Source organism: Pleurodeles waltl, unplaced genomic scaffold (assembly GCF_031143425.1).
Source record: "Pleurodeles waltl isolate 20211129_DDA unplaced genomic scaffold, aPleWal1.hap1.20221129 scaffold_72, whole genome shotgun sequence".
Classification (NCBI taxonomy): Eukaryota; Metazoa; Chordata; class Amphibia; order Caudata; family Salamandridae; genus Pleurodeles; species Pleurodeles waltl.
Window position 1 is genome coordinate 2689846 of NW_027150393.1, and position 22297 is coordinate 2712142.

The following is a 22297-nucleotide window of genomic DNA, read 5'->3' on the forward strand; positions in this document are numbered from 1 at the left end:
CTAAAATGGGCTCGTCCGGGATTTGAACCCGGGACCTCTCGCACCCTAAGCGAGAATCATACCCCTAGACCAACGAGCCTGGGCACAGAAATGCAACGGCTCCGACCCTGCTCGGAGGATTGGTGACAGAGAGTGGGAGACTACATCCCAAAGCAAGAAACTGCACATGGTGCTCTCTTTTGCAGTACGACTAGAGTCATTTGCATGGTCTTCATCGAACATGACATAAAAAGCCTCTATCCTTTAGACATTTTGGCCCAGATTTACAAGAAAATGACTAAGCGCGACGCTGTGCCAAATTTGCAAGCCCCACGTGCCGTCATTTTCAAAATGCAGGAAAGCGCCGTATTTAGTAGAATACAGCGCACCCCTGTACTTCCCCCTGCGCTAGCTCTAAATTAGCTGCTGAGCGCCAACGCAGCCGTTCTTGCACCATGGTGCAAGGATGACTGCGTTGAGGGGGAAATTGTTTTTGTGCAGGAAGGGACACCTTCCTGCCCAAAAAAAAAATCTTCAATGGTGATTTGCTCTTACTTCTATGTGTGCTGCAGAATGCATCACACATAGCAAGAGCAAAAACAAGGAGAAATGAAAACATTTCTCCTCAGTGCGCCACTCTAACGACACCCCTGGGATGGCGTTGGATTTTGGCGCTGACGCAGATTTACGCCAACTCCTAAATCTGGAGCAGCATCAAAATGCTATGGTGTTGCTGTGGCACACTCCCAACAACACCCATTGCACGCCCCTTCCAGGGAACGCGCTGCGTGCTAAGGGGCCGTATTTACAAGGTGGTGTTAAGCCACAAAAAGTGGCTGAACGCCATCTTGTAAATACCGCGCAGTGCATAGTGCCACCGGGGCGTCACTAAAAGTGATGCTCCGGTGGCGATAGGGCCTTGTAAGTCTGGCACTTTATTTGCTCAAGGTGTGTGTTCTTGGTGAGGGCAGGAAAGCTATTTTCGCTCTCGTACCTTCCTTCCTTGGCTGGCTTGAATGCTGTAGGCTCAGGCTTCATTGCAAAGGTCAAACAGTGAGCAACTGACTGCCGTAAGCTGGCGCAACTCCTCTTGGTGAGCTGTGACAGATGCCCCAGGAGCGTAGTACCTCACGATGGTGAGGGATAGACACAGTCTCTTTTATCTCAGCTTGCCTGTCAGGTGAGGCAGGAAATGCAAATACTGTGAAAAAGCCCAGCGACTCGAACCAGGGACCTTTCGCATGTGAGGTGCGCATGATAACCACTACACTACACAAGCAGACACACTTGCCGGCTTGCTTCATGTGGCTATGCATTGTACTGGAACCACCACACTATGGAAACAGACACACCTGCTTGCTTTATGTGGCTATGCATTGGACTGGGATGCAAGGATGAGGGCCAATGTTCATGACGCACAAAGCTGAGCCTTCCGGAACACAATCTCTTCCCTTGGAAGAAAGGAACTGGGATCACTTTCATTCCAAGAGGTGATTTCAGAACTGGACCCGAAATTACCATGGAGAAGCACTGTGCATTTAATGTTCCTACGAGCACTGCTGCTCCAGCACAGAAAAGCAGTTGCAAAGAAATCTCGCATACCTTCATGATGCTGAACCGTCTCGACGCCAGTATAAAGCATGTATTGCATTGCAACATGACATCTTACAAGAGTGAAAAGCAGAAATACTCCTGTTTAAAACACAGACTGAACCTATAAAGGTAGGGGTTTGTCTGGGATTTGAACCGAGGTCCTCTCACACCCGAAGCGAGAATCATACCCCTATACCAACTAGACTGCCGCTGCATAGTCATTTGAAACATCTTCTGAAGCGTCTTTCAGAAAAACAGGGCCATTTGGAGGCTCTCTCTCTCTAAGCGTGCCATAGCAATTGATGTTTTCTGTCAAGGATTTTTTGTTTGTCTCTAGCAAGGCAAGAGGTAGTCAAAATGCCCTGTGCCAGTGAGCTGAACTAGGGGACTGATGTGAAAAGCAGACCCTTTCTGGTAGTTGTAACCCGCTGCTAGTCATGGACCCTTGCACCTTAGATTTCCCAACCAGAAGCACTGAAGGGCCTGCTAGCTCTTGAGCCAGAGGAGCATGCCTCTTGGATTCAAGCACACTTGCTCGGTCAGCGCTCGATCAGGCTCGATCAGGCGAGATTTATATTAGTGGCTCATAGGCCTGAAACACTCAGCTGGGAGACGCAGGGTGGCTGTTTTCCCGGAATGGCCCTTGATGGGGAAATCACCTCCTTTCCCCCGCCTCATTTCAGAATTGTGTGCTAGTCGCAAGACAGTGTTCAGGGGTTCATGGGTACTGCCTACTCCCAGCTGCCTCTCTGTCTTCTTCATGTAAATTGCAAGTCACGAGGAGGCACCATTGCCAATATGCTCCGCCCACCTAACCAAGAAACCTAGTTTGAGCTTGTCTGCCTGTGTTGTTGCAGGGGCAGAGTCTTCTTTGCCCAAAAGGTGGCAGGAGAGCCTCACTTCAAACGATAGAATCAACTGCTTAAGTAGAAACCAGCATGGTAGTTACTGTCATAAAGTGCAGCTCTAACAGAAGGTGTGCCTGAGACGCCCCTTCCAGTAATACACAGAATTTTGATTGAGGGCCCAGCCGATGGGTTGGTGGATTTCTCCTCACATGCCACAGCAGCTTCCAAAGATAGTGGTGTGAGGAGCTGGCTCTGCAAGCAGAGCAAGATTTAAGGGAAGAAAATACACCTGTCAGAAGTGGGATTTGAACCCACGCCTCCATGAAGAGACCAGAAGGCTCAGCTTCACTGAAGATCAAGCTCTCTTGAGTCTGGCGCCTTAGACCACTCGGCCATCCTGACAGCCAAAACAGTGTGCAGGTCGGACTCTTCAGTCTGCACTTGTTGATTTTGCCGCTTGCAATGTTCCTATCAAAGTCACAGCTTTAAAGGCCCCACAATATAACATGGCCAAGAAAAAAAAAAAAAAACAGAACAAGAAACAATGCACATGCACGACCACCGAGGGATGCAGATAACTTTTTAGCGTCCTGCAATAGTAAAGCACGTTTTACACAGGTCACAAGTTTTTAAAGGTCATTTCTGTCTAAGTGTGCATTGAGAGAGACTGAGGTTTTAGGGAGCAAACACAAAAGCTGCTGCTGCCAAGTGTTTCTGCCCGGTCTCAAACCAGGGACTTTTCGCGTGTGAGGCGAACGTGATAACCACTACACTACAGAAACAAGCTTGCTGATTTGACTGAAGGAGCACAGTTCCCCTCATATGTTTGCACGATTTCCTCTATACTTTATCAGCAGTTGCTCGGAATGCGAGGGGTAAGTGTGAAAATTGCAGCGGTGTCGGCCAGCATGCATACACTCAGACGTCCTGAAAAATCCCATAGCTGCGGGCAGAGACAGACAAATATCTGATGCCTAAATGCCAGGAAGGAGAGCCTGTGAAATCATCACACAGGGCGCACTGAGAGCAAGCAGGAAGGAAGCCAAGGCATTGTAATCCATTTTTCGCCTGAGGCAAAAAATATGTTTTGCGCAACAATGCTTCGAGTAAAATGAGAAATGTTGAGGGGTTGTGTATTTTGAGCAGGATTTGATTGTTTTCCGCTAAAATGGGCTCGTCCGGGATTTGAACCCGGGACCTCTCGCACCCTAAGCGAGAATCATACCCCTAGACCAACGAGCCTGGGCACAGAAATGCAACGGCTCCGACCCTGCTCGGAGGATTGGTGACAGAGAGTGGGAGACTACATCCCAAAGCAAGAAACTGCACATGGTGCTCTCTTTTGCAGTACGACTAGAGTCATTTGCATGGTCTTCATCGAACATGACATAAAAAGCCTCTATCCTTTAGACATTTTGGCCCAGATTTACAAGAAAATGACTAAGCGCGACGCTGTGCCAAATTTGCAAGCCCCACGTGCCGTCATTTTCAAAATGCAGGAAAGCGCCGTATTTAGTAGAATACAGCGCACCCCTGTGCTTCCCCCTGCGCCAGCTCTAAATTAGCTGCTGAGCGCCAACGCAGCCGTTCTTGCACCATGGTACAAGGATGACTGCGTTGAGGGGGAAATTGTTTTTGTGCAGGAAGGGACACCTTCCTGCCCAAAAAAAAAATCTTCAATGGTGATTTGCTCTTACTTCTATGTGTGCTGCAGAATGCATCACACATAGCAAGAGCAAAAACAAGGAGAAATGAAAACATTTCTCCTCAGTGCGCCACTCTAACGACACCCCTGGGATGGCGTTGGATTTTGGCGCTGACGCAGATTTACGCCAACTCCTAAATCTGGAGCAGCATCAAAATGCTATGGTGTTGCTGTGGCACACTCCCAACAACACCCATTGCACGCCCCTTCCAGGGAACGCGCTGCGTGCTAAGGGGCCGTATTTACAAGGTGGTGTTAAGCCACAAAAAGTGGCTGAACGCCATCTTGTAAATACCGCGCAGTGCATAGTGCCACCGGGGCGTCACTAAAAGTGATGCTCCGGTGGCGATAGGGCCTTGTAAGTCTGGCACTTTATTTGCTCAAGGTGTGTGTTCTTGGTGAGGGCAGGAAAGCTATTTTCGCTCTCGTACCTTCCTTCCTTGGCTGGCTTGAATGCTGTAGGCTCAGGCTTCATTGCAAAGGTCAAACAGTGAGCAACTGACTGCCGTAAGCTGGCGCAACTCCTCTTGGTGAGCTGTGACAGATGCCCCAGGAGCGTAGTACCTCACGATGGTGAGGGATAGACACAGTCTCTTTTATCTCAGCTTGCCTGTCAGGTGAGGCAGGAAATGCAAATACTGTGAAAAAGCCCAGCGACTCGAACCAGGGACCTTTCGCATGTGAGGTGCGCATGATAACCACTACACTACACAAGCAGACACACTTGCCGGCTTGCTTCATGTGGCTATGCATTGTACTGGAACCACCACACTATGGAAACAGACACACCTGCTTGCTTTATGTGGCTATGCATTGGACTGGGATGCAAGGATGAGGGCCAATGTTCATGACGCTCAAAGCTGAGCCTTCCGGAACACAATCTCTTCCCTTGGAAGAAAGGAACTGGGATCACTTTCATTCCAAGAGGTGATTTCAGAACTGGACCCGAAATTACCATGGAGAAGCACTGTGCATTTAATGTTCCTACGAGCACTGCTGCTCCAGCACAGAAAAGCAGTTGCAAAGAAATCTCGCATACCTTCATGATGCTGAACCGTCTCGACGCCAGTATAAAGCATGTATTGCATTGCAACATGACATCTTACAAGAGTGAAAAGCAGAAATACTCCTGTTTAAAACACAGACTGAACCTATAAAGGTAGGGGTTTGTCTGGGATTTGAACCGAGGTCCTCTCACACCCGAAGCGAGAATCATACCCCTATACCAACTAGACTGCCGCTGCATAGTCATTTGAAACATCTTCTGAAGCGTCTTTCAGAAAAACAGGGCCATTTGGAGGCTCTCTCTCTCTAAGCGTGCCATAGCAATTGATGTTTTCTGTCAAGGATTTTTTGTTTGTCTCTAGCAAGGCAAGAGGTAGTCAAAATGCCCTGTGCCAGTGAGCTGAACTAGGGGACTGATGTGAAAAGCAGACCCTTTCTGGTAGTTGTAACCCGCTGCTAGTCATGGACCCTTGCACCTTAGATTTCCCAACCAGAAGCACTGAAGGGCCTGCTAGCTCTTGAGCCAGAGGAGCATGCCTCTTGGATTCAAGCACACTTGCTCGGTCAGCGCTCGATCAGGCTCGATCAGGCGAGATTTATATTAGTGGCTCATAGGCCTGAAACACTCAGCTGGGAGACGCAGGGTGGCTGTTTTCCCGGAATGGCCCTTGATGGGGAAATCACCTCCTTTCCCCCGCCTCATTTCAGAATTGTGTGCTAGTCGCAAGACAGTGTTCAGGGGTTCATGGGTACTGCCTACTCCCAGCTGCCTCTCTGTCTTCTTCATGTAAATTGCAAGTCACGAGGAGGCACCATTGCCAATATGCTCCGCCCACCTAACCAAGAAACCTAGTTTGAGCTTGTCTGCCTGTGTTGTTGCAGGGGCAGAGTCTTCTTTGCCCAAAAGGTGGCAGGAGAGCCTCACTTCAAACGATAGAATCAACTGCTTAAGTAGAAACCAGCATGGTAGTTACTGTCATAAAGTGCAGCTCTAACAGAAGGTGTGCCTGAGACGCCCCTTCCAGTAATACACAGAATTTTGATTGAGGGCCCAGCCGATGGGTTGGTGGATTTCTCCTCACATGCCACAGCAGCTTCCAAAGATAGTGGTGTGAGGAGCTGGCTCTGCAAGCAGAGCAAGATTTAAGGGAAGAAAATACACCTGTCAGAAGTGGGATTTGAACCCACGCCTCCATGAAGAGACCAGAAGGCTCAGCTTCACTGAAGATCAAGCTCTCTTGAGTCTGGCGCCTTAGACCACTCGGCCATCCTGACAGCCAAAACAGTGTGCAGGTCGGACTCTTCAGTCTGCACTTGTTGATTTTGCCGCTTGCAATGTTCCTATCAAAGTCACAGCTTTAAAGGCCCCACAATATAACATGGCCAAGAAAAAAAAAAAAAAACAGAACAAGAAACAATGCACATGCACGACCACCGAGGGATGCAGATAACTTTTTAGCGTCCTGCAATAGTAAAGCACGTTTTACACAGGTCACAAGTTTTTAAAGGTCATTTCTGTCTAAGTGTGCATTGAGAGAGACTGAGGTTTTAGGGAGCAAACACAAAAGCTGCTGCTGCCAAGTGTTTCTGCCCGGTCTCAAACCAGGGACTTTTCGCGTGTGAGGCGAACGTGATAACCACTACACTACAGAAACAAGCTTGCTGATTTGACTGAAGGAGCACAGTTCCCCTCATATGTTTGCACGATTTCCTCTATACTTTATCAGCAGTTGCTCGGAATGCGAGGGGTAAGTGTGAAAATTGCAGCGGTGTCGGCCAGCATGCATACACTCAGACGTCCTGAAAAATCCCATAGCTGCGGGCAGAGACAGACAAATATCTGATGCCTAAATGCCAGGAAGGAGAGCCTGTGAAATCATCACACAGGGCGCACTGAGAGCAAGCAGGAAGGAAGCCAAGGCATTGTAATCCATTTTTCGCCTGAGGCAAAAAATATGTTTTGCGCAACAATGCTTCGAGTAAAATGAGAAATGTTGAGGGGTTGTGTATTTTGAGCAGGATTTGATTGTTTTCCGCTAAAATGGGCTCGTCCGGGATTTGAACCCGGGACCTCTCGCACCCTAAGCGAGAATCATACCCCTAGACCAACGAGCCTGGGCACAGAAATGCAACGGCTCCGACCCTGCTCGGAGGATTGGTGACAGAGAGTGGGAGACTACATCCCAAAGCAAGAAACTGCACATGGTGCTCTCTTTTGCAGTACGACTAGAGTCATTTGCATGGTCTTCATCGAACATGACATAAAAAGCCTCTATCCTTTAGACATTTTGGCCCAGATTTACAAGAAAATGACTAAGCGCGACGCTGTGCCAAATTTGCAAGCCCCACGTGCCGTCATTTTCAAAATGCAGGAAAGCGCCGTATTTAGTAGAATACAGCGCACCCCTGTGCTTCCCCCTGCGCCAGCTCTAAATTAGCTGCTGAGCGCCAACGCAGCCGTTCTTGCACCATGGTACAAGGATGACTGCGTTGAGGGGGAAATTGTTTTTGTGCAGGAAGGGACACCTTCCTGCCCAAAAAAAAAATCTTCAATGGTGATTTGCTCTTACTTCTATGTGTGCTGCAGAATGCATCACACATAGCAAGAGCAAAAACAAGGAGAAATGAAAACATTTCTCCTCAGTGCGCCACTCTAACGACACCCCTGGGATGGCGTTGGATTTTGGCGCTGACGCAGATTTACGCCAACTCCTAAATCTGGAGCAGCATCAAAATGCTATGGTGTTGCTGTGGCACACTCCCAACAACACCCATTGCACGCCCCTTCCAGGGAACGCGCTGCGTGCTAAGGGGCCGTATTTACAAGGTGGTGTTAAGCCACAAAAAGTGGCTGAACGCCATCTTGTAAATACCGCGCAGTGCATAGTGCCACCGGGGCGTCACTAAAAGTGATGCTCCGGTGGCGATAGGGCCTTGTAAGTCTGGCACTTTATTTGCTCAAGGTGTGTGTTCTTGGTGAGGGCAGGAAAGCTATTTTCGCTCTCGTACCTTCCTTCCTTGGCTGGCTTGAATGCTGTAGGCTCAGGCTTCATTGCAAAGGTCAAACAGTGAGCAACTGACTGCCGTAAGCTGGCGCAACTCCTCTTGGTGAGCTGTGACAGATGCCCCAGGAGCGTAGTACCTCACGATGGTGAGGGATAGACACAGTCTCTTTTATCTCAGCTTGCCTGTCAGGTGAGGCAGGAAATGCAAATACTGTGAAAAAGCCCAGCGACTCGAACCAGGGACCTTTCGCATGTGAGGTGCGCATGATAACCACTACACTACACAAGCAGACACACTTGCCGGCTTGCTTCATGTGGCTATGCATTGTACTGGAACCACCACACTATGGAAACAGACACACCTGCTTGCTTTATGTGGCTATGCATTGGACTGGGATGCAAGGATGAGGGCCAATGTTCATGACGCTCAAAGCTGAGCCTTCCGGAACACAATCTCTTCCCTTGGAAGAAAGGAACTGGGATCACTTTCATTCCAAGAGGTGATTTCAGAACTGGACCCGAAATTACCATGGAGAAGCACTGTGCATTTAATGTTCCTACGAGCACTGCTGCTCCAGCACAGAAAAGCAGTTGCAAAGAAATCTCGCATACCTTCATGATGCTGAACCGTCTCGACGCCAGTATAAAGCATGTATTGCATTGCAACATGACATCTTACAAGAGTGAAAAGCAGAAATACTCCTGTTTAAAACACAGACTGAACCTATAAAGGTAGGGGTTTGTCTGGGATTTGAACCGAGGTCCTCTCACACCCGAAGCGAGAATCATACCCCTATACCAACTAGACTGCCGCTGCATAGTCATTTGAAACATCTTCTGAAGCGTCTTTCAGAAAAGCAGGGCCATTTGGAGGCTCTCTCTCTCTAAGCGTGCCATAGCAATTGATGTTTTCTGTCAAGGATTTTTTGTTTGTCTCTAGCAAGGCAAGAGGTAGTCAAAATGCCCTGTGCCAGTGAGCTGAACTAGGGGACTGATGTGAAAAGCAGACCCTTTCTGGTAGTTGTAACCCGCTGCTAGTCATGGACCCTTGCACCTTAGATTTCCCAACCAGAAGCACTGAAGGGCCTGCTAGCTCTTGAGCCAGAGGAGCATGCCTCTTGGATTCAAGCACACTTGCTCGGTCAGGGCTCGATCAGGCGAGATTTATATTAGTGGCTCATAGGCCTGAAACACTCACCTGGGAGACGCAGGGTGGCTGATTTCCCGGAATGGCCCTTGATGGGGAAATCACCTCCTTTCCCCCGCCTCATTTCAGAATTGTGTGCTAGTCGCAAGACAGTGTTCAGGGGTTCATGGGTACTGCCTACTCCCAGCTGCCTCTCTGTCTTCTTCATGTAAATTGCAAGTCACGAGGAGGCACCATTGCCAATATGCTCCGCCCACCTAACCAAGAAACCTAGTTTGAGCTTGTCTGCCTGTGTTGTTGCAGGGGCAGAGTCTTCTTTGCCCAAAAGGTGGCAGGAGAGCCTCACTTCAAACGATAGAATCAACTGCTTAAGTAGAAACCAGCATGGTAGTTACTGTCATAAAGTGCAGCTCTAACAGAAGGTGTGCCTGAGACGCCCCTTCCAGTAATACACAGAATTTTGATTGAGGGCCCAGCCGATGGGTTGGTGGATTTCTCCTCACATGCCACAGCAGCTTCCAAAGATAGTGGTCTGGGGAGCTGGCTCTGCAAGCAGAGCAAGATTTAAGGGAAGAAAATACACCTGTCAGAAGTGGGATTTGAACCCACGCCTCCATGAAGAGACCAGAAGGCTCAGCTTCACTGAAGATCAAGCTCTCTTGAGTCTGGCGCCTTAGACCACTCGGCCATCCTGACAGCCAAAACAGTGTGCAGGTCGGACTCTTCAGTCTGCACTTGTTGATTTTGCCGCTTGCAATGTTCCTATCAAAGTCACAGCTTTAAAGGCCCCACAATATAACATGGCCAAGAAAAAAAAAAAAAAACAGAACAAGAAACAATGCACATGCACGACCACCGAGGGATGCAGATAACTTTTTAGCGTCCTGCAATAGTAAAGCACGTTTTACACAGGTCACAAGTTTTTAAAGGTCATTTCTGTATAAGTGTGCATTGAGAGAGACTGAGGTTTTAGGGAGCAAACACAAAAGCTGCTGCTGCCAAGTGTTTCTGCCCGGTCTCAAACCGGGGACTTTTCGCGTGTGAGGCGAACGTGATAACCACTACACTACAGAAACAAGCTTGCTGATTTGACTGAAGGAGCACAGTTCCCCTCATATGTTTGCACGATTTCCTCTATACTTTATCAGCAGTTGCTCGGAATGCGAGGGGTAAGTGTGAAAATTGCAGCGGTGTCGGCCAGCATGCATACACTCAGACGTCCTGAAAAATCCCATAGCTGCGGGCAGAGACAGACAAATATCTGATGCCTAAATGCCAGGAAGGAGAGCCTGTGAAATCATCACACAGGGCGCACTGAGAGCAAGCAGGAAGGAAGCCAAGGCATTGTAATCCATTTTTCGCCTGAGGCAAAAAATATGTTTTGCGCAACAATGCTTCGAGTAAAATGAGAAATGTTGAGGGGTTGTGTATTTTGAGCAGGATTTGATTGTTTTCCGCTAAAATGGGCTCGTCCGGGATTTGAACCCGGGACCTCTCGCACCCTAAGCGAGAATCATACCCCTAGACCAACGAGCCTGGGCACAGAAATGCAACGGCTCCGACCCTGCTCGGAGGATTGGTGACAGAGAGTGGGAGACTACATCCCAAAGCAAGAAACTGCACATGGTGCTCTCTTTTGCAGTACGACTAGAGTCATTTGCATGGTCTTCATCGAACATGACATAAAAAGCCTCTATCCTTTAGACATTTTGGCCCAGATTTACAAGAAAATGACTAAGCGCGACGCTGTGCCAAATTTGCAAGCCCCACGTGCCGTCATTTTCAAAATGCAGGAAAGCGCCGTATTTAGTAGAATACAGCGCACCCCTGTGCTTCCCCCTGCGCCAGCTCTAAATTAGCTGCTGAGCGCCAACGCAGCCGTTCTTGCACCATGGTACAAGGATGACTGCGTTGAGGGGGAAATTGTTTTTGTGCAGGAAGGGACACCTTCCTGCCCAAAAAAAAAATCTTCAATGGTGATTTGCTCTTACTTCTATGTGTGCTGCAGAATGCATCACACATAGCAAGAGCAAAAACAAGGAGAAATGAAAACATTTCTCCTCAGTGCGCCACTCTAACGACACCCCTGGGATGGCGTTGGATTTTGGCGCTGACGCAGATTTACGCCAACTCCTAAATCTGGAGCAGCATCAAAATGCTATGGTGTTGCTGTGGCACACTCCCAACAACACCCATTGCACGCCCCTTCCAGGGAACGCGCTGCGTGCTAAGGGGCCGTATTTACAAGGTGGTGTTAAGCCACAAAAAGTGGCTGAACGCCATCTTGTAAATACCGCGCAGTGCATAGTGCCACCGGGGCGTCACTAAAAGTGATGCTCCGGTGGCGATAGGGCCTTGTAAGTCTGGCACTTTATTTGCTCAAGGTGTGTGTTCTTGGTGAGGGCAGGAAAGCTATTTTCGCTCTCGTACCTTCCTTCCTTGGCTGGCTTGAATGCTGTAGGCTCAGGCTTCATTGCAAAGGTCAAACAGTGAGCAACTGACTGCCGTAAGCTGGCGCAACTCCTCTTGGTGAGCTGTGACAGATGCCCCAGGAGCGTAGTACCTCACGATGGTGAGGGATAGACACAGTCTCTTTTATCTCAGCTTGCCTGTCAGGTGAGGCAGGAAATGCAAATACTGTGAAAAAGCCCAGCGACTCGAACCAGGGACCTTTCGCATGTGAGGTGCGCATGATAACCACTACACTACACAAGCAGACACACTTGCCGGCTTGCTTCATGTGGCTATGCATTGTACTGGAACCACCACACTATGGAAACAGACACACCTGCTTGCTTTATGTGGCTATGCATTGGACTGGGATGCAAGGATGAGGGCCAATGTTCATGACGCTCAAAGCTGAGCCTTCCGGAACACAATCTCTTCCCTTGGAAGAAAGGAACTGGGATCACTTTCATTCCAAGAGGTGATTTCAGAACTGGACCCGAAATTACCATGGAGAAGCACTGTGCATTTAATGTTCCTACGAGCACTGCTGCTCCAGCACAGAAAAGCAGTTGCAAAGAAATCTCGCATACCTTCATGATGCTGAACCGTCTCGACGCCAGTATAAAGCATGTATTGCATTGCAACATGACATCTTACAAGAGTGAAAAGCAGAAATACTCCTGTTTAAAACACAGACTGAACCTCTAAAGGTAGGGGTTTGTCTGGGATTTGAACCGAGGTCCTCTCACACCCGAAGCGAGAATCATACCCCTATACCAACTAGACTGCCGCTGCATAGTCATTTGAAACATCTTCTGAAGCGTCTTTCAGAAAAGCAGGGCCATTTGGAGGCTCTCTCTCTCTAAGCGTGCCATAGCAATTGATGTTTTCTGTCAAGGATTTTTTGTTTGTCTCTAGCAAGGCAAGAGGTAGTCAAAATGCCCTGTGCCAGTGAGCTGAACTAGGGGACTGATGTGAAAAGCAGACCCTTTCTGGTAGTTGTAACCCGCTGCTAGTCATGGACCCTTGCACCTTAGATTTCCCAACCAGAAGCACTGAAGGGCCTGCTAGCTCTTGAGCCAGAGGAGCATGCCTCTTGGATTCAAGCACACTTGCTCGGTCAGCGCTCGATCAGGCTCGATCAGGCGAGATTTATATTAGTGGCTCATAGGCCTGAAACACTCACCTGGGAGACGCAGGGTGGCTGATTTCCCGGAATGGCCCTTGATGGGGAAATCACCTCCTTTCCCCCGCCTCATTTCAGAATTGTGTGCTAGTCGCAAGACAGTGTTCAGGGGTTCATGGGTACTGCCTACTCCCAGCTGCCTCTCTGTCTTCTTCATGTAAATTGCAAGTCACGAGGAGGCACCATTGCCAATATGCTCCGCCCACCTAACCAAGAAACCTAGTTTGAGCTTGTCTGCCTGTGTTGTTGCAGGGGCAGAGTCTTCTTTGCCCAAAAGGTGGCAGGAGAGCCTCACTTCAAACGATAGAATCAACTGCTTAAGTAGAAACCAGCATGGTAGTTACTGTCATAAAGTGCAGCTCTAACAGAAGGTGTGCCTGAGACGCCCCTTCCAGTAATACACAGAATTTTGATTGAGGGCCCAGCCGATGGGTTGGTGGATTTCTCCTCACATGCCACAGCAGCTTCCAAAGATAGTGGTCTGGGGAGCTGGCTCTGCAAGCAGAGCAAGATTTAAGGGAAGAAAATACACCTGTCAGAAGTGGGATTTGAACCCACGCCTCCATGAAGAGACCAGAAGGCTCAGCTTCACTGAAGATCAAGCTCTCTTGAGTCTGGCGCCTTAGACCACTCGGCCATCCTGACAGCCAAAACAGTGTGCAGGTCGGACTCTTCAGTCTGCACTTGTTGATTTTGCCGCTTGCAATGTTCCTATCAAAGTCACAGCTTTAAAGGCCCCACAATATAACATGGCCAAGAAAAAAAAAAAAAAACAGAACAAGAAACAATGCACATGCACGACCACCGAGGGATGCAGATAACTTTTTAGCGTCCTGCAATAGTAAAGCACGTTTTACACAGGTCACAAGTTTTTAAAGGTCATTTCTGTCTAAGTGTGCATTGAGAGAGACTGAGGTTTTAGGGAGCAAACACAAAAGCTGCTGCTGCCAAGTGTTTCTGCCCGGTCTCAAACCGGGGACTTTTCGCGTGTGAGGCGAACGTGATAACCACTACACTACAGAAACAAGCTTGCTGATTTGACTGAAGGAGCACAGTTCCCCTCATATGTTTGCACGATTTCCTCTATACTTTATCAGCAGTTGCTCGGAATGCGAGGGGTAAGTGTGAAAATTGCAGCGGTGTCGGCCAGCATGCATACACTCAGACGTCCTGAAAAATCCCATAGCTGCGGGCAGAGACAGACAAATATCTGATGCCTAAATGCCAGGAAGGAGAGCCTGTGAAATCATCACACAGGGCGCACTGAGAGCAAGCAGGAAGGAAGCCAAGGCATTGTAATCCATTTTTCGCCTGAGGCAAAAAATATGTTTTGCGCAACAATGCTTCGAGTAAAATGAGAAATGTTGAGGGGTTGTGTATTTTGAGCAGGATTTGATTGTTTTCCGCTAAAATGGGCTCGTCCGGGATTTGAACCCGGGACCTCTCGCACCCTAAGCGAGAATCATAACCCTAGACCAACGAGCCTGGGCACAGAAATGCAACGGCTCCGACCCTGCTCGGAGGATTGGTGACAGAGAGTGGGAGACTACATCCCAAAGCAAGAAACTGCACATGGTGCTCTCTTTTGCAGTACGACTAGAGTCATTTGCATGGTCTTCATCGAACATGACATAAAAAGCCTCTATCCTTTAGACATTTTGGCCCAGATTTACAAGAAAATGACTAAGCGCGACGCTGTGCCAAATTTGCAAGCCCCACGTGCCGTCATTTTCAAAATGCAGGAAAGCGCCGTATTTAGTAGAATACAGCGCACCCCTGTGCTTCCCCCTGCGCCAGCTCTAAATTAGCTGCTGAGCGCCAACGCAGCCGTTCTTGCACCATGGTACAAGGATGACTGCGTTGAGGGGGAAATTGTTTTTGTGCAGGAAGGGACACCTTCCTGCCCAAAAAAAAAATCTTCAATGGTGATTTGCTCTTACTTCTATGTGTGCTGCAGAATGCATCACACATAGCAAGAGCAAAAACAAGGAGAAATGAAAACATTTCTCCTCAGTGCGCCACTCTAACGACACCCCTGGGATGGCGTTGGATTTTGGCGCTGACGCAGATTTACGCCAACTCCTAAATCTGGAGCAGCATCAAAATGCTATGGTGTTGCTGTGGCACACTCCCAACAACACCCATTGCACGCCCCTTCCAGGGAACGCGCTGCGTGCTAAGGGGCCGTATTTACAAGGTGGTGTTAAGCCACAAAAAGTGGCTGAACGCCATCTTGTAAATACCGCGCAGTGCATAGTGCCACCGGGGCGTCACTAAAAGTGATGCTCCGGTGGCGATAGGGCCTTGTAAGTCTGGCACTTTATTTGCTCAAGGTGTGTGTTCTTGGTGAGGGCAGGAAAGCTATTTTCGCTCTCGTACCTTCCTTCCTTGGCTGGCTTGAATGCTGTAGGCTCAGGCTTCATTGCAAAGGTCAAACAGTGAGCAACTGACTGCCGTAAGCTGGCGCAACTCCTCTTGGTGAGCTGTGACAGATGCCCCAGGAGCGTAGTACCTCACGATGGTGAGGGATAGACACAGTCTCTTTTATCTCAGCTTGCCTGTCAGGTGAGGCAGGAAATGCAAATACTGTGAAAAAGCCCAGCGACTCGAACCAGGGACCTTTCGCATGTGAGGTGCGCATGATAACCACTACACTACACAAGCAGACACACTTGCCGGCTTGCTTCATGTGGCTATGCATTGTACTGGAACCACCACACTATGGAAACAGACACACCTGCTTGCTTTATGTGGCTATGCATTGGACTGGGATGCAAGGATGAGGGCCAATGTTCATGACGCTCAAAGCTGAGCCTTCCGGAACACAATCTCTTCCCTTGGAAGAAAGGAACTGGGATCACTTTCATTCCAAGAGGTGATTTCAGAACTGGACCCGAAATTACCATGGAGAAGCACTGTGCATTTAATGTTCCTACGAGCACTGCTGCTCCAGCACAGAAAAGCAGTTGCAAAGAAATCTCGCATACCTTCATGATGCTGAACCGTCTCGACGCCAGTATAAAGCATGTATTGCATTGCAACATGACATCTTACAAGAGTGAAAAGCAGAAATACTCCTGTTTAAAACACAGACTGAACCTCTAAAGGTAGGGGTTTGTCTGGGATTTGAACCGAGGTCCTCTCACACCCGAAGCGAGAATCATACCCCTATACCAACTAGACTGCCGCTGCATAGTCATTTGAAACATCTTCTGAAGCGTCTTTCAGAAAAGCAGGGCCATTTGGAGGCTCTCTCTCTCTAAGCGTGCCATAGCAATTGATGTTTTCTGTCAAGGATTTTTTGTTTGTCTCTAGCAAGGCAAGAGGTAGTCAAAATGCCCTGTGCCAGTGAGCTGAACTAGGGGACTGATGTGAAAAGCAGACCCTTTCTGGTAGTTGTAACCCGCTGCTAGTCATGGACCCTTGCACCTTAGATTTCCCAACCAGAAGCACTGAAGGGCCTGCTAGCTCTTGAGCCAGAGGAGCATGCCTCTTGGATTCAAGCACACTTGCTCGGTCAGCGCTCGATCAGGCTCGATCAGGCGAGATTTATATTAGTGGCTCATAGGCCTGAAACACTCACCTGGGAGACGCAGGGTGGCTGATTTCCCGGAATGGCCCTTGATGGGGAAATCACCTCCTTTCCCCCGCCTCATTTCAGAATTGTGTGCTAGTCGCAAGACAGTGTTCAGGGGTTCATGGGTACTGCCTACTCCCAGCTGCCTCTCTGTCTTCTTCATGTAAATTGCAAGTCACGAGGAGGCACCATTGCCAATATGCTCCGCCCACCTAACCAAGAAACCTAGTTTGAGCTTGTCTGCCTGTGTTGTTGCAGGGGCAGAGTCTTCTTTGCCCAAAAGGTGGCAGGAGAGCCTCACTTCAAACGATAGAATCAACTGCTTAAGTAGAAACCAGCATGGTAGTTACTGTCATAAAGTGCAGCTCTAACAGAAGGTGTGCCTGAGACGCCCCTTCCAGTAATACACAGAATTTTGATTGAGGGCCCAGCCGATGGGTTGGTGGATTTCTCCTCACATGCCACAGCAGCTTCCAAAGATAGTGGTCTGGGGAGCTGGCTCTGCAAGCAGAGCAAGATTTAAGGGAAGAAAATACACCTGTCAGAAGTGGGATTTGAACCCACGCCTCCATGAAGAGACCAGAAGGCTCAGCTTCACTGAAGATCAAGCTCTCTTGAGTCTGGCGCCTTAGACCACTCGGCCATCCTGACAGCCAAAACAGTGTGCAGGTCGGACTCTTCAGTCTGCACTTGTTGATTTTGCCGCTTGCAATGTTCCTATCAAAGTCACAGCTTTAAAGGCCCCACAATATAACATGGCCAAGAAAAAAAAAAAAAAACAGAACAAGAAACAATGCACATGCACGACCACCGAGGGATGCAGATAACTTTTTAGCGTCCTGCAATAGTAAAGCACGTTTTACACAGGTCACAAGTTTTTAAAGGTCATTTCTGTCTAAGTGTGCATTGAGAGAGACTGAGGTTTTAGGGAGCAAACACAAAAGCTGCTGCTGCCAAGTGTTTCTGCCCGGTCTCAAACCGGGGACTTTTCGCGTGTGAGGCGAACGTGATAACCACTACACTACAGAAACAAGCTTGCTGATTTGACTGAAGGAGCACAGTTCCCCTCATATGTTTGCACGATTTCCTCTATACTTTATCAGCAGTTGCTCGGAATGCGAGGGGTAAGTGTGAAAATTGCAGCGGTGTCGGCCAGCATGCATACACTCAGACGTCCTGAAAAATCCCATAGCTGCGGGCAGAGACAGACAAATATCTGATGCCTAAATGCCAGGAAGGAGAGCCTGTGAAATCATCACACAGGGCGCACTGAGAGCAAGCAGGAAGGAAGCCAAGGCATTGTAATCCATTTTTCGCCTGAGGCAAAAAATATGTTTTGCGCAACAATGCTTCGAGTAAAATGAGAAATGTTGAGGGGTTGTGTATTTTGAGCAGGATTTGATTGTTTTCCGCTAAAATGGGCTCGTCCGGGATTTGAACCCGGGACCTCTCGCACCCTAAGCGAGAATCATAACCCTAGACCAACGAGCCTGGGCACAGAAATGCAACGGCTCCGACCCTGCTCGGAGGATTGGTGACAGAGAGTGGGAGACTACATCCCAAAGCAAGAAACTGCACATGGTGCTCTCTTTTGCAGTACGACTAGAGTCATTTGCATGGTCTTCATCGAACATGACATAAAAAGCCTCTATCCTTTAGACATTTTGGCCCAGATTTACAAGAAAATGACTAAGCGCGACGCTGTGCCAAATTTGCAAGCCCCACGTGCCGTCATTTTCAAAATGCAGGAAAGCGCCGTATTTAGTAGAATACAGCGCACCCCTGTGCTTCCCCCTGCGCCAGCTCTAAATTAGCTGCTGAGCGCCAACGCAGCCGTTCTTGCACCATGGTACAAGGATGACTGCGTTGAGGGGGAAATTGTTTTTGTGCAGGAAGGGACACCTTCCTGCCCAAAAAAAAAATCTTCAATGGTGATTTGCTCTTACTTCTATGTGTGCTGCAGAATGCATCACACATAGCAAGAGCAAAAACAAGGAGAAATGAAAACATTTCTCCTCAGTGCGCCACTCTAACGACACCCCTGGGATGGCGTTGGATTTTGGCGCTGACGCAGATTTACGCCAACTCCTAAATCTGGAGCAGCATCAAAATGCTATGGTGTTGCTGTGGCACACTCCCAACAACACCCATTGCACGCCCCTTCCAGGGAACGCGCTGCGTGCTAAGGGGCCGTATTTACAAGGTGGTGTTAAGCCACAAAAAGTGGCTGAACGCCATCTTGTAAATACCGCGCAGTGCATAGTGCCACCGGGGCGTCACTAAAAGTGATGCTCCGGTGGCGATAGGGCCTTGTAAGTCTGGCACTTTATTTGCTCAAGGTGTGTGTTCTTGGTGAGGGCAGGAAAGCTATTTTCGCTCTCGTACCTTCCTTCCTTGGCTGGCTTGAATGCTGTAGGCTCAGGCTTCATTGCAAAGGTCAAACAGTGAGCAACTGACTGCCGTAAGCTGGCGCAACTCCTCTTGGTGAGCTGTGACAGATGCCCCAGGAGCGTAGTACCTCACGATGGTGAGGGATAGACACAGTCTCTTTTATCTCAGCTTGCCTGTCAGGTGAGGCAGGAAATGCAAATACTGTGAAAAAGCCCAGCGACTCGAACCAGGGACCTTTCGCATGTGAGGTGCGCATGATAACCACTACACTACACAAGCAGACACACTTGCCGGCTTGCTTCATGTGGCTATGCATTGTACTGGAACCACCACACTATGGAAACAGACACACCTGCTTGCTTTATGTGGCTATGCATTGGACTGGGATGCAAGGATGAGGGCCAATGTTCATGACGCTCAAAGCTGAGCCTTCCGGAACACAATCTCTTCCCTTGGAAGAAAGGAACTGGGATCACTTTCATTCCAAGAGGTGATTTCAGAACTGGACCCGAAATTACCATGGAGAAGCACTGTGCATTTAATGTTCCTACGAGCACTGCTGCTCCAGCACAGAAAAGCAGTTGCAAAGAAATCTCGCATACCTTCATGATGCTGAACCGTCTCGACGCCAGTATAAAGCATGTATTGCATTGCAACATGACATCTTACAAGAGTGAAAAGCAGAAATACTCCTGTTTAAAACACAGACTGAACCTCTAAAGGTAGGGGTTTGTCTGGGATTTGAACCGAGGTCCTCTCACACCCGAAGCGAGAATCATACCCCTATACCAACTAGACTGCCGCTGCATAGTCATTTGAAACATCTTCTGAAGCGTCTTTCAGAAAAGCAGGGCCATTTGGAGGCTCTCTCTCTCTAAGCGTGCCATAGCAATTGATGTTTTCTGTCAAGGATTTTTTGTTTGTCTCTAGCAAGGCAAGAGGTAGTCAAAATGCCCTGTGCCAGTGAGCTGAACTAGGGGACTGATGTGAAAAGCAGACCTTTTCTGGTAGTTGTAACCCGCTGCTAGTCATGGACCCTTGCACCTTAGATTTCCCAACCAGAAGCACTGAAGGGCCTGCTAGCTCTTGAGCCAGAGGAGCATGCCTCTTGGATTCAAGCACACTTGCTCGGTCAGCGCTCGATCAGGCTCGATCAGGCGAGATTTATATTAGTGGCTCATAGGCCTGAAACACTCACCTGGGAGACGCAGGGTGGCTGATTTCCCGGAATGGCCCTTGATGGGGAAATCACCTCCTTTCCCCCGCCTCATTTCAGAATTGTGTGCTAGTCGCAAGACAGTGTTCAGGGGTTCATGGGTACTGCCTACTCCCAGCTGCCTCTCTGTCTTCTTCATGTAAATTGCAAGTCACGAGGAGGCACCATTGCCAATATGCTCCGCCCACCTAACCAAGAAACCTAGTTTGAGCTTGTCTGCCTGTGTTGTTGCAGGGGCAGAGTCTTCTTTGCCCAAAAGGTGGCAGGAGAGCCTCACTTCAAACGATAGAATCAACTGCTTAAGTAGAAACCAGCATGGTAGTTACTGTCATAAAGTGCAGCTCTAACAGAAGGTGTGCCTGAGACGCCCCTTCCAGTAATACACAGAATTTTGATTGAGGGCCCAGCCGATGGGTTGGTGGATTTCTCCTCACATGCCACAGCAGCTTCCAAAGATAGTGGTCTGAGGAGCTGGCTCTGCAAGCAGAGCAAGATTTAAGGGAAGAAAATACACCTGTCAGAAGTGGGATTTGAACCCACGCCTCCATGAAGAGACCAGAAGGCTCAGCTTCACTGAAGATCAAGCTCTCTTGAGTCTGGCGCCTTAGACCACTCGGCCATCCTGACAGCCAAAACAGTGTGCAGGTCGGACTCTTCAGTCTGCACTTGTTGATTTTGCCGCTTGCAATGTTCCTATCAAAGTCACAGCTTTAAAGGCCCCACAATATAACATGGCCAAGAAAGAAAAAAAAAAAACAGAACAAGAAACAATGCACATGCACGACCACCGAGGGATGCAGATAACTTTTTAGCGTCCTGCAATAGTAAAGCACGTTTTACACAGGTCACAAGTTTTTAAAGGTCATTTCTGTCTAAGTGTGCATTGAGAGAGACTGAGGTTTTAGGGAGCAAACACAAAAGCTGCTGCTGCCAAGTGTTTCTGCCCGGTCTCAAACCAGGGACTTTTCGCGTGTGAGGCGAACGTGATAACCACTACACTACAGAAACAAGCTTGCTGATTTGACTGAAGGAGCACAGTTCCCCTCATATGTTTGCACGATTTCCTCTATACTTTATCAGCAGTTGCTCGGAATGCGAGGGGTAAGTGTGAAAATTGCAGCGGTGTCGGCCAGCATGCATACACTCAGACGTCCTGAAAAATCCCATAGCTGCGGGCAGAGACAGACAAATATCTGATGCCTAAATGCCAGGAAGGAGAGCCTGTGAAATCATCACACAGGGCGCACTGAGAGCAAGCAGGAAGGAAGCCAAGGCATTGTAATCCATTTTTCGCCTGAGGCAAAAAATATGTTTTGCGCAACAATGCTTCGAGTAAAATGAGAAATGTTGAGGGGTTGTGTATTTTGAGCAGGATTTGATTGTTTTCCGCTAAAATGGGCTCGTCCGGGATTTGAACCCGGGACCTCTCGCACCCTAAGCGAGAATCATACCCCTAGACCAACGAGCCTGGGCACAGAAATGCAACGGCTCCGACCCTGCTCGGAGGATTGGTGACAGAGAGTGGGAGACTACATCCCAAAGCAAGAAACTGCACATGGTGCTCTCTTTTGCAGTACGACTAGAGTCATTTGCATGGTCTTCATCGAACATGACATAAAAAGCCTCTATCCTTTAGACATTTTGGCCCAGATTTACAAGAAAATGACTAAGCGCGACGCTGTGCCAAATTTGCAAGCCCCACGTGCCGTCATTTTCAAAATGCAGGAAAGCGCCGTATTTAGTAGAATACAGCGCACCCCTGTGCTTCCCCCTGCGCCAGCTCTAAATTAGCTGCTGAGCGCCAACGCAGCCGTTCTTGCACCATGGTACAAGGATGACTGCGTTGAGGGGGAAATTGTTTTTGTGCAGGAAGGGACACCTTCCTGCCCAAAAAAAAAATCTTCAATGGTGATTTGCTCTTACTTCTATGTGTGCTGCAGAATGCATCACACATAGCAAGAGCAAAAACAAGGAGAAATGAAAACATTTCTCCTCAGTGCGCCACTCTAACGACACCCCTGGGATGGCGTTGGATTTTGGCGCTGACGCAGATTTACGCCAACTCCTAAATCTGGAGCAGCATCAAAATGCTATGGTGTTGCTGTGGCACACTCCCAACAACACCCATTGCACGCCCCTTCCAGGGAACGCGCTGCGTGCTAAGGGGCCGTATTTACAAGGTGGTGTTAAGCCACAA

The 22297-nt window shown here is 48.7% G+C and overlaps 7 non-coding genes across 7 annotated transcripts; all 7 read right to left on the reverse strand.

Moving 5' to 3' along the window:
* Nucleotides 1–7: 7 nt before the first annotated feature.
* TRNAP-AGG (transfer RNA proline (anticodon AGG)) lies at nt 8–79 on the reverse strand. Its single transcript has one exon. It is a non-coding gene; the product is annotated as a tRNA-Pro (tRNA).
* Nucleotides 80–3590: 3511 nt separating this feature from the next.
* Nucleotides 3591–3662, reverse strand: TRNAP-AGG (transfer RNA proline (anticodon AGG)). The gene has a single exon. It is a non-coding gene; the product is annotated as a tRNA-Pro (tRNA).
* Nucleotides 3663–7173: 3511 nt separating this feature from the next.
* On the reverse strand, nt 7174–7245 carry TRNAP-AGG (transfer RNA proline (anticodon AGG)). Its single transcript has one exon. It is a non-coding gene; the product is annotated as a tRNA-Pro (tRNA).
* A 3501-nt stretch (nt 7246–10746) lies between these two features.
* Nucleotides 10747–10818, reverse strand: TRNAP-AGG (transfer RNA proline (anticodon AGG)). Its single transcript has one exon. It is a non-coding gene; the product is annotated as a tRNA-Pro (tRNA).
* A 3511-nt stretch (nt 10819–14329) lies between these two features.
* TRNAP-AGG (transfer RNA proline (anticodon AGG)) lies at nt 14330–14401 on the reverse strand. Its single transcript has one exon. It is a non-coding gene; the product is annotated as a tRNA-Pro (tRNA).
* Nucleotides 14402–17912: 3511 nt separating this feature from the next.
* On the reverse strand, nt 17913–17984 carry TRNAP-AGG (transfer RNA proline (anticodon AGG)). Its single transcript has one exon. It is a non-coding gene; the product is annotated as a tRNA-Pro (tRNA).
* A 3512-nt stretch (nt 17985–21496) lies between these two features.
* TRNAP-AGG (transfer RNA proline (anticodon AGG)) lies at nt 21497–21568 on the reverse strand. Its single transcript has one exon. It is a non-coding gene; the product is annotated as a tRNA-Pro (tRNA).
* Nucleotides 21569–22297: the final 729 nt, after the last annotated feature.